This window comes from Lissotriton vulgaris, chromosome 2_1, assembly GCF_964263255.1.
Source record: "Lissotriton vulgaris chromosome 2_1, aLisVul1.2, whole genome shotgun sequence".
Lineage (NCBI taxonomy): Eukaryota > Metazoa > Chordata > Amphibia > Caudata > Salamandridae > Lissotriton > Lissotriton vulgaris.
Window position 1 is genome coordinate 18078032 of NC_141687.1, and position 12708 is coordinate 18090739.

General features: G+C 46.9%; 1 protein-coding gene across 2 annotated transcripts in view; it reads left to right on the forward strand.

The window, feature by feature from the left end:
- The first annotated feature begins 10847 nt into the window (after positions 1 to 10847).
- STK11IP (serine/threonine kinase 11 interacting protein) overlaps positions 10848 to 12708 on the forward strand; it is a 367631-nt gene continuing 365770 nt past the window's right edge. For both annotated transcript variants that reach the window (XR_015308314.1, XM_086954340.1), the window contains exon 1: positions 10848 to 10942. The gene's annotated coding sequence lies outside the window, so the exon portion shown is untranslated. The remainder of the gene's footprint in view (positions 10943 to 12708) is intronic.

Genomic DNA, 12708 nt, shown 5'->3' on the forward strand with positions numbered 1-12708 from the left:
TAAAGTGCAATGTGCCGGATGTAAACAGTAGACACTAGTCATCTATAGAATTGCATCAAGTAATACGGAGATTGTAAAAGTGCAGAGTGCTCAATGTAAACAATAGACATATTGCATATTAAAAGTTACATATAAAATATCCCGACTTATTTTGCCCTGCAGTGAAAAGGAAATTCACACTGCCCAACCTTCTTGTAACTATATGAAGGAATAAAATGCCTTTAAAAACAGAACATTAAAATTCCATATTTTTTCTGGCCTTGATTGAACTAAGGATAAAAGAGGCAGTAAAAAAACAGACCCCTGGTTCTTCCAAGGCCATCAATAAGGACATAGCAGCTTTGATGGAGTTTACCTCATATTTAAAAAAAAAGTGGTTTAAGGTACTTGGGGCTAGATGTAGGTAATTCCCATTTACAGACTCTTAAATACCGAATATTACCGAATCAGTATTTAAGAGTCTGTAAATGGTAAGGGGGCAGATTTAGGTCATTCCGAATTTAGGAATACCGAATCTGTAAGATTCGGTATTTACAGATTCATTAAATACTGAATCTGTATTGCCCATTGATTCCTATGGGCCTTGAAGCCCATAGGAATCAATGGGAAATACTGATTCGGTATTTACTGAATCGGTAAATACCAAATCCTGCAAGGGTGCAGGGGGTGTCACTTTGACACCCTCTAGCACCCCAAGTACAGGCTTGTGTGTCATGTGGCACACATACATGCCCTAAGGGCATGTCTGTGTGTCACATGGCACAGGTGTGCATACACAGATGTGCATGCACACCTGAATTAGGTCTTTTACCACACAATAGGATTGTGTGGTAAAATACCGACTCTTAAGGGCCTGTGGCACTCTTAGGAGTGTCAGCTACATATGGATTTACCGATTCGGTAAATATACCGATTCGGTATTTTACCGAATCAGTATATTTACCGAATCGGTAAAATTACCGATTCGGTAGGCCCCCTACATCTGAAAAGCCTAATACCGTTCGGAAACGGCTGAAATCGGCCGTTTCCGAACGGTATTAGGGCTCCTACATCTGGCCCTCGATTCTGAATGCCAAAAACAAATTACATAAAAGTAAGAAGTGCGTGGTACTCTGCTTTGTGGATCCATCACACGGACACGGGTAGGAAGAATGTTTTTTCATAGTGGGGAATGCTATCAAATGGTGCACTAATCCAAGCCGCATTCTGGTTAAAACAAAACGGTGGGAACTTCTGGTAACAAATTTAAGATATCCTTGGAGACCCATTGTAAAAGTATACATATGATAAAATTGTTTCCTGATGGATTCTTGCCTTTTTTTAATCCTATAGGTCAGGAAAGTACCTTTCACTTCCTGTTTAGATAGTGATGGAAAGTTACTATGGTTCCCTGTAATCGATAAATCAAAAATGTCACCAAAGGATTTAATTAAGTATTTAAGCCATGGTATCCGTTTAGCATTATCCAACCTTAGACAATCGTTTATAATTGCCTTAGTGAAAAGGGTCTCTTCCTTAGACCAGATGGATCTTCACAGCTGCAGCGGTCGCATGGCTACCAGGCCCAACAAACAATTTAGACCGACTTCGCTGTGGATGAGTTCTGTAGAGGCAGAGGTTGGAAGGCATAAACGTTTCTTTAAAAAAGTGTTCTATTCGGTTTGTAAAATCCCACATGTTTGGTGTCCCCAAATTCCCGCACCATAAAGTGCCACTGATGTGCATCTGGCTTTATAGATATCAATCATTTCTTTAGCCCGCCGGTTACCTAAATTAGTGGCAAATTTAAAAACGCCATAGATATTTTTTCTGAGTTTCGCCTCGACCATTGACTTCTCATTGTTCCATTCCCCATCTGATGAGAATGAGATGCCTAAATAACAGAAGGAGTTCACATTAATTATTTTGTTGCCCTCTATTATAAAAGGTCTCTGTTTTCTATATTTCTCACCACACACCATAGTAAATGTTTTAGTTTTATTTATCAACAGCATCCTATTATTGATAAAATTGGCAAACCCATCAATTAGCTTCTGGAGCCCCACCGGTGTTCTCGATATCAAAACGGCATCATCTGCATAAAGCAGAACTGGTATCTCTTTGCCGTCCACCAGTGGGGAGTTTGCAGGGATTTTTTTAAGAGCCTCATCCTCTTAATTAATAAATAGGGTAAAAAGGAGAGGGGCCAACACACAACCTTGACAGATACCTCGTTTTACTTTAAAATTAGCGGTACATTCTCCCGGACCTTTGCTGATAAATTTTCGTGCAGTCTGGCTAAAAAATGGATAATAGCTTTGGGTGCACCAAGGTTAAGTAAAACGGGCCATAAAACACCATGATTCACCAAATCAAAAGCACTGCTTAAATCTACAAAACATAAAAAAAGCCGTCCCTGTTTGGCTTTGGTGTATTTTCCTATGAGGAGCTCCAAATTAATGCTCTGTTCCAGAGTACCCAACCCTTTTATAAAGCCGTACTGGGATTGAGCTAAAATGTTATTATCCGATACCCACTCCTCCAATCTGATCAGTAGGACTCTGCTCATAATTTTGACTGAGGAGTCAAGTAAAAAAATGGGCCTATAATTTTTTGCCTCAGATTTATTACCCTTTTTGGGGATCGGTATAATAACGGATTCCCCCCAAGTGGGGGGACAACCCTCAGTTACTGAGGCATTGAAGACCAATGTGAGTATTGGCCCCCATAACAAAGGTAGTCATTTATATACATCAATGGGGATTATAATGCACTTAAGAGTATATGGTATGGCTATATCATAGAACAGCTATAAGGTGATGGTTCCGAAAGCTGCAGAGGGGCTCAGCTCATGCCAGGGCACCCTCTCACACAAAACCAAGCACTCTGCCTTCAGTATTGTCAAGGCCTGCCATAGGAGTGACTTATAGGTGTATATGTGTCTAAATGTAAAGGTAGATATAGGTATACTATATCTAAGTAAGGTGTGATTACACCATCTTACCCAGGCTGTGTGAACAGACCTGTGGTGTCCGTTTGGAAGGCAAACCAGGGGTGGCACAATACATGCTGCAGCCCCTAGTAGGCGTAGGGTGCACCTATGCCTTGGGTACCTATGGTACACTATACAGGGGCTTACAAGGGTGACCCAGTAACCAATCTGGTATGCACCTAAAGTACATGGTATCAATTTAAAGAGCGAACAGCTGGGCTGTGGGCCTGATTAGCAGGCCCACAGCCACACTCAAGTCGAAAAACCAGAGAATCACAGCAAAAAGTGGGGGTAACCATAGGAAACAGACACTACTCTCCTACACCCGCTATCACCAGTCAAGCCCCTGTGCCCACCCCACCACTCCTCTTGAGCTGCCTGTTTATTTATCTGGTGCTCCGCAGCCTCGGAAGGACACTGACGCCTTCATTATCTTCCAGGGCACCCTTCAGATGCTGGTGTTTAATGTTAATTACCTGCTTCTGTTTGTATCAATGACATCTGCCCTTCTACGTAGCTCAAGTTGCTGTTATATTAGGTGCGTCAAAGATGCAAACAATGCATTTGACTTTCAAAGTGAATTTATTTGGGGGTGGGGGATAAGTCCCCTTTTTGCAGTTTCATTGCACAAAGTCTACCCAAAGGTGTCCGAGTGCTTTACATGACTACCAGTTGCATCACAGATGGACACATTCCTTTTTGGGTACAGGGAGTAGAAGTGATCTGCCAGAATCCTGAGTGTGTTTGAGCCTCCTGCCAGACTCTAATCTTTCCATAACAGCCCATTGCATTCTGGGACTCGCAGTTTTATGTGAAATGCTGTATACCCGGGCAGCGGCCACAGTCTCCACATTACTGTGGACTGGACTGGAGGGGTCAGACATCAGCTGCCGCTGTGCTGCCTTCAGCTCCCAGAAGCCTGTACCAGGGCTGCAGTGAGCAGACTCCCCAAAAACCCGGAGGAACTGCCAGACTGGCGCTGGTATATTGTGTTCATTTGCTGTTCAACATGTTAGTAACGCCTGTACATTATAAACACCCCACGTTACATTAGGAAACAACTGAAAGCCTTTCTGTTCTAACACTTTTTGCTTGATTTATCTGTACCTCCTCACTCAGTAGTATTCTGCCTAGTTAGCGCTGTGAGGCCCCAGGGTGATTTGAGCGCTCTATAAAAACCTTAACATAATATGCTGTTTAATAGATCAAAAACCAACACAGCATGACTAATGTGCATTTAAGTTTAGTTATATATCGTTCTACAAGTTGTTTCTTTTCATAGACGTTCTGCATTTCTTTTTGCAGTGCTGGCTTTAGGGTGGTGCGACCTGTGCAGTCGCACTGGGTCCAAAGATGAAGAAGGAGGGGGGCTCACAAACTAAAGCGCCAACACTGTATGGTTTTAATGAATCGTCTCGTCATAGACAGTTAGATTACAGTCTTCAATTAAATTAGGGCTGAATCTAGTACTCTCGAATATAGGTTACTCGCAGTTCTTTCGGAATATCACTTACATGAACACGGTTGCAAGAATTGGGTGAATATTCTGTTCTGTAATGCACAATCGGTTTACGTGCTATCGACAGTGAACTAAGAAGCGCAGGGCATTGTAGCCCGATATCTCTTTAGTTTATGTTATCTCCGCCCCACATGTCATGCCTTATAGATTTTCTTGACTGCCAAATAAGTGCTCAGCTGCTTGCAGATGTTCAAAGTCGTAGCCATGTTAACGTCAGGTAAGTTATGTTCGCTCTTAATAAGATGCTGGGATCAACATCTGCCCGGTGAGCCAAACGCCTGACTCTAAAATGGTGGCCTCAGGCTCAGAGTGCGTTAGTCCGCGCCTGCGCAGCTGCTGCTAATGGTCTGATGCCACTGGCTCCATGTGTAAAGTTACTCTAAGAAATCTGCCCCAGTAACTTTAATCGAAAAGTAAATATTTGGATGCAATATATTTCTGAAGATTTGCTCAAATATTGAGTTTGGATGTTGTTGAAGCATAGCTTGATATTGAACGAAATTCTCTTCAACAACATATATTAGTATAGTATATGTTATGTTATGTTATTTTGCTTTTATAAGGTGCACAGCTACCCAGGGGTTTCCCGGCGCCGCCTGAATGCGCCCAGAGGGGGTTAATAAGACCTATTGATTAAATAGCCAGTTTTTTAAAGTTCTGCGGAAATGAGCAAGGCTGGTCTCAGTCCTCAATAATAGAGGAAGCGAATTCCACAAGGTGGGGCCCAGGTATGAAAAAGAGCAGCCGCCCACCCTGGCCAGTCTATGCCTAAGGACAAAAACTTTTGTTTGATTTGCTGACCGGAGAGAATGAGAAGGGACGTAGGGTTTGGCAACAGAATTCAAATATTGAGGGGCCTTGCCTGTTTTGATCTTAAACATATACATTAGAGTCTTAAATTTGATGCGGTTTTCCACTTTCAAACAGTGGAGTTCACGCAGGGAACTTGAGACCGGGAATGTTTTTGGGATCCGGCAAAGCAAACGAGCAGCAGCATTATGCAGTCAAGTCAAGTTTTGACTTCGTGAGCTTCGATCTGTAAACCACACAATTGTCCTGAATTAGAAATACAGTGTTCCTCTAGTGGGGCTGCATACATTTTAGAGAAATGAGTCTCCCATGCATCGCTTGTAATAATACAACTGATTTGGTTAAGCTTCTTGCCTATTTCTCTCGTTTTTCTAACGGCGACCCAAAAGGGGCCGCTGCCACCCAAATTTGCGCTAGTCACCAATAATTGCCACTGTTCAGATAGCAGATTAGCCTTTCTTTCAGATATTTTAGCTTTATAATGTTTCCTGGCTGCTTGAACGGTCACTTTGCACCTAGGTTTAGCAGAAAGTGCCTTTCTTAGCTCCCTGTTTGCCAAGGAACAGGCTGAATCGAACCACCTTGGCTCTTTGCCTTCCTTGGGTAGTGGGACTGACAAGAGAGTTTTTATGGTGGAACACAGTACTTCAAAATCAGCGATTATCTTGTCTTGGTTACTGCTTGGGGACAGACAAGACTCGATCAGCTGCAGATGTGACGTTTGTACTTTATCTAAAATTGCCCCACAGTCCACTCCCCTCCATTTTAATCGTAGACCATCAATTGATGGTGTGATGTCCCTTGCACCATTTAAATTCATAAAAGTAGGGCTCGGTGCGAGATTCAAGATTACAGTTAGTGGATTGTGGTCACTGAAAGATGTCACCACCACAGAAGTTTTTACTATACAATCTGTTAACAGGGGTGACATAAATATATAATCAATAATGGAGCTGCTGTCCCTACTTATAAACGTGGGGGCGTGAGGGGAACTAGGACTGTACCCTGCTCTCATAGCGTCAGCAAGGTCGAATTCAGTTAATATATTAGATAATTCAGTACCCCTGCGTTCAGCTTGATCTTGGCAAGTCCCGTTCTCAGACCCATATCTCTTTGTTAATTTAGCATGGAAATCACCCCCTATTAGAATCCCTGATTCTGTGTCTGATAATAAAAAACATTCCAATTTACTTAAGGCTTTTGACAATGCCAGAAAGTTCTTATTCGGTACATGATAAAAATCATTGTTGTAAAAATTGATTAAATAAATCGTGGTCTTTGACTTTAGCTTAAATTCTAGGATTTGGATATTAGGATTATCGCTAGGCAGGTCTCTAATTGAACCACCTGTCAGGATCTTAATCCCAATGAACAAACCACCCACTGCTCTACCAAAGCTAGGTTTGGGTGATGTTACACTGAAGCAGTGATAGCCCTCTATGTATAAATTCCCTTCAGCCCACGTTTCTTGAAACATAAGAATATCCATGTCGTCAATTATCTCTGCCCATGCGAGGTCCAGAAGCTTAGATTCCAGTCCTGCCACATTCCAGCTGAGAATTGATAGGCCATGGGTACTACGACACTTACTAGGCTTGGCCTTGATACTCCCCGTGTTATCCTTGATGATGTTAACAGCAACAGATAATGTACTGTTAGTAATCGTGTTATTTGCAGGGGTGTTCTGGACTGGACGTTCTTCAGCTAGTACTGGCTGGTCCACAAGACTGTTATTTGTAACTTGGCTAATGGTATTACTTTTAGCCATTTTGTCCAGTCAGTCCTGCTCATCTAAATTGGAGAAGTATTCGAACCGATTATGAGTAGGGATGTTAAAGAATGGCCTGGCTTCAGTTATTGGTTTGAATAAATTTGAGGTAATAACTGGGTAAGGCCTTTCTCTATAATCGTGCTGGGGCATTGTTTGAAATTGCGGATAATGCATAGGATAGTGAGGAGGTATTGGCATTTGGGCCTGATGTCGCCATGTGTGTCCATTTGAGTAATTAAAATCTTGATTTTGAGAAAAAAGCGGTGATTTGATCCTAGCTCCAAAGTTCAAATCCTGCTGTTGGATGGTAAAATTATTTACCATATTTTGTTTGGGAGATATCAAATGCCTATAAAAATAGCCTAGTGGAAGGAGAGTAGTATTAAATTCCCATGGTGAGGGTAATGGGGCACTAGCAAGTGTTTTCTCAGCCCATTGGGGATTTTTGAAACTTATTGTTACGCAGTCTCCCTCAACGTTTTTCCTCAGTGGGCCTATCCAGCCCACTCTCTGAGTGTGGTTGATCTCCCTTGCCCCTTCTATAGGAAAATTACAGTTTGCAATCAACCAGTGTAGGGTTTTATTTTTAAGGGATATAGGAGTTTCTTCTTGGTCCTTCCTTAATTTCGAAACGTTAACTAGGAAAAACACGTATGCCCCGCACTCAGGTGGTAAGTTGATACGTGAGGGAACCTGACTTGTGGTTTTTTGGGGAGGTTGGACCATGGGTGAACTATTCGAAGGGTTATTAGGTTGAGTCGTAGAGATCCCCTTCCGCTGTTTAGTATTTTGATCCTTCCTTGAATCTGAGGCTACTTTAATAATATTGGGGTTCGGTGCTAACTGGTCAGTAGTAGTCCCTTTAGCTGGAACCTGCAGAGGTTTATGTACTATGTTTATGGTTGGCGCTTGGGGATTACTTGGTTTAGTGCCAGCAGGCTTAGTAGAACTTGATTTGATTGATGCACCATTAGGGGCGCCTTCTCTAGATAAGTTATTAATGGGAATACTTAGTTCGGCTAGTTGCTTTTCTATGCGGGTAAGCCTACTTTCTATAGGGGACAGATAAAGGCTAAGTAGCTCACCCAGTCTTTCTAGCATATGATCATTTACAGTATTGGCATCAAGTTTGCCATCCTTATCTTCCATCCCCCCTTGGTGCTCTTCGCTATCTTCTTCCTCGATAGTCTCCTTTGTCCTACTCGTACTTAGGCAAGAGTTGGCTCCTTTCCTAGTCTTTCTTTTGGTCAACCCTTGTTTCCTGACCTTAGGAATACAGGACTTTGATGCATGTGGTATTTGTTTCTGGATGGCACCCTCCCGTCTACCTCTTAATTGCCTTGTGCTATCTACTGATGTTGCTTCTGGGGTAGGATTAATATTCAGATCAGGGGTTTTCTCCAAGTCCATGCTTATATCTGTATCGGAGTCTATCAATGGTATTGAGGCAGATAGATTTACCTCATTTGGAATAGTATGTATATCTGCGCAAATGTCAATTAGGGGTCTGATATTACTGGACGTAGCCTGGTTGGGTGTGGTGGCAGATGCAATAAGTCCAAGGGATGAACGTTTAGCTTGAACTAGGTCTTGTGAGACCCTGCGTTCCAGAAGTAAAATACCCTGGTCTATAGCATCATTGGCCCTGATTATAAAGTTGTCTATAGGGCCAGTCACTGAACCTCCCCCGGCTGCAGTTCTACTGCGGCTGCCCCTTGGAGACATTTTAGAGTTAGATATTAGTATACTAACCCAGCCCCAGAATACAATCAGATGGCAGTTCTATTCTGGCGGGTCGGTGAGCAATTGATTAGTTAATGCCAAAGATGCAATGAGCCACACACAGTGCAGAGAAGAAGCAACTAAATACAATAAAGTATAAGTCACTATGTTGGCGCTCCCAGCGTGTATACGAAACAATAGTGTCAATATTCCACAGTTCATCTGCAAAATCAGACACTCAAGGGGGGATAATGTACCTTAGTTCAAGATGTTAGAGGGGTACGCCCGCCCCGACCTCCTCCGGCCTCCTCCGGCCACAGACGGCCCGCCCTTGTCCCGGGATTCTCCCTGGCGCCTCCCGTGCGCGACTCGCGGGGCGAGAGGGCACGTCTGCTTTTCAAGCGCCTCCGTGCGCTTGCCTTGCATCACGGGCGCCCCTTAGGCTGCTGGGGGTTGTAGTCTTCAGGAGGGAATCTCCCGGCGCTCCCTTTCTGCCACAGTACTGCCGTTTCCCACATGGCTCTGCCCGATGGCGTTCCCTGCTTCCACTCACAGGGACTGGGACCGGCACAGGCACATGTGTCTCACTCTCCTAGGCCTACTTACTTTCAGCTAGGTGGTTCTTATACCACTATTTTAGTATATGGTTTAGGTGGCCCCTAGGGCTCATCCATATTGTGCAACTTTTGTATATTTAAACTGAGTTTTGTTTAAACCCATTTGCTTCTGTGCTCATAAAGAGTATAGGGGATATTTGTAGTAAATAAATATATATATATTTTCTATATATATCTGTGTGGTGTCCTTTCATTTGGTATTCAAGGGGATTGTGTATGGTAAAACAGCTTGCTTCACATGCCTTTACAGAGTTTAGCCTAAGACTGCTTTGTCCACGCTACTAGGATAGCTGGTCTATAAGGTTGACTCACAACCAATCATCATAAGGGTTGCTTGGCATGGTACAAGGTGATCACTAGAACTAGTGAGCATCATATGCCAGGCCAACTTCTCACAGCACCATCTTCACCTCAGCCTCCCCGTGGCTACCATCAATGACCCAGCAGCTGTGTTTTGTGCTCCCCTGCCAGGACATTGTCCTGAGACCTGGAGGGCTGGGGAGGGCTGATTAATTTACTAATTGCAGGGGCCTCACTGCTGTTCATGTGCTCCTGAGCTGAAGGTCTGGGGAGGGCTGAGTAGGTTAGTAATAGCAGGGGCTTCGCTGCTTATTAGGTGCTCCTTCCCTGAAGGGCTCGAATAATTTTGTGACAGAAAGGGGCCTTGCTGTTTTTTTAGTTGCTTAGCATGGCGCCATTGTTACCTTGGCCCTGTGTCCTGTGTCCTGTGCAAGAACAATATCCTCTCACTTTCATTCCTTGTGTGTGCCAAACAACTTAAGGATTTTGGGGGCCCTGGCCCAAACATATTTTTGGGCCCCTGTTCGGAACAGATTTGAATTTATAATCCAATTTCTGCTCTTTGGTGCCCTCTTTCAGCTGGTCACTGGACAGTGCACTACCATACTTGTCCAAATTGTTAATGTATTTACATCTAATATTCAAGGACATTGACTTGTGTAACCAAATGGTGTTTCATGAAAGGGCACGCCCCTTGAATGTGGGCCACGCCCCTTAATTATGGGCCACGCCCCTTGAATGTGGGCCACTTTTTCGGTCAGTGCCCGGGCCAAATTGTGATCCCAATCCGACCCTGTGCCCCATGTACCCTGGGGTAGGGTGTCAGTAGGGCCTCCTTCCGGGCAGAGGGTGCTGTGGCTCTCTGTGCCCACTGCCTGCAGGCCAGGGTTGGTGCTGGGGTATTTTCCATGGGTGCCCCATGTCCCCAGGGGTAGGTTGCCAGCAGGGCTTCTTCCCTTGCAGAGGGTGCTGTGGGCCTCTGTGCCAGGGTTGGTGCTGGGGTATTTCCCGGGGGGGGGCCATGTCCCCTGGGGGTAGGTTGTCAGCAGGGCCTCCCTTCGTAAGATGGCGGCCTGCAGGCCCGGCGTCTCCGTAAGGTGCAGTCTAGTAGCGCGTGTGCGTCACGGGGTCATAGGTCACCGGTGGCAGCGCAGCCCGGAAGAGCAGCAGCAGCAGGAGACGGCGAGGAAGGAACCGAGGGGAGAAGAGAAGGAGCCGGCGGGGAAGAGACGGTACAGAGACCCCCGGGGGAGGAGGAGAGAGACAACCAGGGAGGGAGCGAAGGGAAGAGAGAGACATGCGAGGGAGGGAGGGAGGGGGGGGGGAGAGTGACAACCAGGGAGGGAGGGAGGGAGGGAGGGGAAGAGAGAGACATGCAAGGGAAGGGGGGAATGGGGGGGCAGCCGGGGGCTGGAGAGATGCAGCTAGGAGACAGCCAGGAGGGGAGTGGGGGTAACACAGCAGACTGTGGAGGAACAGGGAGGGGAGGAGCCATAATGAAGGGGGGGGGGGGGGGTTACAGAAGAAGAGGAGCTGGGACAGAGAGTGGAAGAGAGAGAAAGACACGCCATATAAACAGAGAGAAAAGAAGAAAGAGACCAACAAAGAAAGAGCAGGAGACAGGGTCAAAGCCTCACAAACCCCACCCAGCGAGATAGAGCAGAGGGTCACAGCTCCTGCTGCAGGGAGGGGTGACAGACCAGACCCCAGAGAGGGTCACAGCTCCTGCTGCAGGGAGGGGTGACAGGCCAGACCCCAGAGAGGGTCACAGCTCCTGCTGCAGAGAGGGGTGACAGACCAGACCCCAGAGAGGGTCACAGCTGCTGCTGCTGAGAGGGGTGACAGACCAGACCCCAGAGAGGGTCACAGCTCCTGCTGCAGGGAGGGGTGACAGGCCAGACCCCAGAGAGGGTCACAGCTCCTGCTGCAGAGAGGGGTGACAGACCAGACCCCAGAGAGGGTCACAGCTGCTGCTGCTGAGAGGGGTGACAGACCAGACCCCAGCCTCAGATAGAGCAGAGGGTCACAGCTCCTGCTGCAGAGAGGGGTGACAGACCAGACCCCAGCCTCAGATAGAGCAGAGGGTCACAGCTCCTGCTGCAGGGAGGGGTGACAGACCAGAGCCCAGAGAGGGTCACAGCTCCTGCTGCTGAGAGGGGTGACAGACCAGACCCCAGAGAGGGTCACAGCTCCTGCTGCAGGGAGGGGTGACAGACCAGAGCCCAGAGAGGGTCACAGCTCCTGCTGCTGAGAGGGGTGACAGACCAGACCCCAGAGAGGGTCACAGCTCCTGCTGCAGGGAGGGGTGACAGACCAGACCCCAGAGAGGGTCACAGCTCCTGCTGCAGGGAGGGGTGACAGACCAGACCCCAGAGAGGGTCACAGCTCCTGCTGTAGACAGGGGTGACAGACCAGACCCCAGAGAGGGTCACAGCTCCTGCTGCAGGGAGAGGCGACAGACCAGACCCCGGCCTCAGATAGAGCAGAGGGTCACAGCTCCTGCTGCAGGGAGGGGTGACAGACCAGACCCCAGAGAGGGTCACAGCTCCTGCTGCAGGGAGGGGTGACAGACCAGACCCCAGCCTCAGATAGAGCAGAGGGTCACAGCTCCTGCTGCAGAGAGGGGTGACAGACCAGACCCCAGCCTCAGATAGAGCAGAGGGTCACAGCTCCTGCTGCAGACAGGGGTGACAGACCAGACCCCAGAGAGGGTCACAGCTGCTGCTGCTGAGAGGGGTGACAGACCAGACCCCAGCCTCAGATAGAGCAGAGGGTCACAGCTCCTGCTGCAGAGAGGGGTGACAGACCAGACCCCAGCCTCAGATAGAGCAGAGGGTCACAGCTCCTGCTGCAGGGAGGGGTGACAGACCAGAGCCCAGAGAGGGTCACAGCTCCTGCTGCTGAGAGGGGTGACAGACCAGACCCCAGAGAGGGTCACAGCTCCTGCTGCAGGGAGGGGTGACAGACCAGAGCCCAGAGAGGGTCACAGCTCCTGCTG